The sequence below is a fragment of the Bison bison genome, unplaced genomic scaffold (assembly GCF_000754665.1).
Source record: "Bison bison bison isolate TAMUID 2011002044 unplaced genomic scaffold, Bison_UMD1.0 scf7180017864385, whole genome shotgun sequence".
NCBI classification, from domain to species: domain Eukaryota; kingdom Metazoa; phylum Chordata; class Mammalia; order Artiodactyla; family Bovidae; genus Bison; species Bison bison.
This window is the reverse complement of record NW_011494957.1, coordinates 1,107,058-1,109,204: the sequence shown is the minus strand read 5'-3', so window position 1 is coordinate 1,109,204 and position 2,147 is coordinate 1,107,058.

The following is a 2,147-nucleotide window of genomic DNA, read 5'->3' as shown; positions in this document are numbered from 1 at the left end:
TGATGTCAGAAGACCTTCCTTGGAGCCTAGTTGGGTCTGGGAGTGGGGCCAGCTTCTAATGCTCACTCACGGGCTCAGAGGTTTTTAACTTCACTTTCCTTATCTGCAGAAAAGACTATTTCAGACTAAATTTCTAATATTATTAAGCATGGGCTAGCTTCCAGATGATTTTCCTTAGTTCATTTACTGAGCTCCATCACCAAGCAGAAGAGGCATAATGATCCTCTTGCTACAGGTGATTGATCAAAATGTGGCAAGAAAATGACAGAGCCAGGATTCAAATCTTCTCCAGGGCTGCCCGGTTCTGTGCATGCTCTAACCCTGCTTCTAAATTATTCCAGCAAGTTCCACTTGTTTTACAGTTCTTTTGGTCTTCATCAAGTTGCAGTACGAGAGCATATTTCTTAGGAGAAAATATTTTTATAAAAATGCTACATATTGTATAGAATTTATGCTACCCCCTGAGTAAAGAGAATTATCTCATTTAAGCTCCTACATAGAAAAAAAAATAAACGTTTAATGTTAAAATGCATTAAAGGTACAACTATGGGCCTTGTAGGTTGCTTTCACACACTGACACTTTTTCACATACCTCAGTCACTGGTAGAATTGAATCTAAAAGACATATATCTCCCAATTCCACCATTAAATTTAACGATTATTCTTTAAATACCCACTTGTTTTAAGCAATGTCCAGGCAGCTCAACATATCTCACGCTTCTTTCTCTCTGCACTAATTTTGATTGAGTCCATATCTGAAGGGAGGACAGACTCATTTAGCAGCCATTATTCTCCCCAGTGTAAGATCTTTTTGCCTTGTCTCATCTCTCACTTTTGTATTGATCTTCCTGATCACCTGCATGATATTACATCCTGGGAAGATATAAAATCAGTTGCATTGCTGCTGCAACTCTACTGTGATCTGGCTTAAGCTTCAAGTACAAGCTCAAAAGAAAAGAAAAATACTTGCTATAATCCTAACTTTTACTTTTCAATAATTTTAGAAATGATTTCTCTTGCCTACTTTCTTTTTTGTATATATACCTCTTCACTTTCGTCAGTCTCCTCTCCAAGGGAGAATGGTATTATGAGGAAACAGTTACACCTCCAGCCTTTGTGGTTCAATAAAAAAAGGAAAGTTCTGCTAATACACACATGCCATACACACACCCACAGACACTACAGGCACGTGTGCACGTGCGCACACACACACACACACACACACACACACACCCCACCTCTGCCTCCCCATCCTTCCAGGCAACACTGTGGGCTTCCGGTTTCTCTGTCTGTGGTTGGGTAGATAGATTCAAATGGAAAATTTTCCATAATAAAGCTATTTATTTCCATTTGCCTCAAATGCTTGCATGTGTATAATATATTTCCAGGAATATTGACAAACTCTATCTTATGCTTCCTACAGGAAGTGATAACATTGAGGTCTAAAACCAATTAACTTGTCAGTAATTGCAAGTTATATGAGGGGAATTTAATGTTTGTGGAAAGGTGTGAGTCTCACTAATTTGTGTCCTGAACTCAGAAGTTAAAATAATTTCTCTCTGCTCTTCTTCCACTTTATTCCATTCCAATATCCAAAAGAAGAGCCCAATTTATGAGGTTCATGAAGTAACGACTTGGGTAAACTAAACCCAACCCATAGGGCTTCCCAATGCCCTTAATTTATTACTGAGAATTAATTGGCTGGGAGAATCCCTCCTGTGAACCGACTTTCTGGAATCTGCCCTTGACTGGGGGGGAGTGTGCTAGGGCGGCCTGGTGAGCCCGTTTGCACATCTGCAGGGAAGCCTCTCAGCTCCCTTCTTGCTCCTCTGCAGCCCCCGGATGACAGCCCACATCGGCCAACACAGACGCACAGGCAGCTGGCAAGCATGAGGCCCCCTCCGCTGAGACACCCCTCTGCAGGCGGGCTTCCTGCTGGTGAAGCTACTCAGTGGGTCCCTTCACATGCCTTTGCCATGCTCAGTCCTTATCGTCCACCTGCCCTGGAAGGGGGGCTGAGAACACGTGTGCGAGTTCTCAGGGTCCACCTGCGCTGAGACTGCATTTCTAGCAAGGGGATACGGCATTAAACAGAATCTAGCATGTAAAGGAGGAGAAGGTGATGGCACCCCACTCCAGTGTTCCTG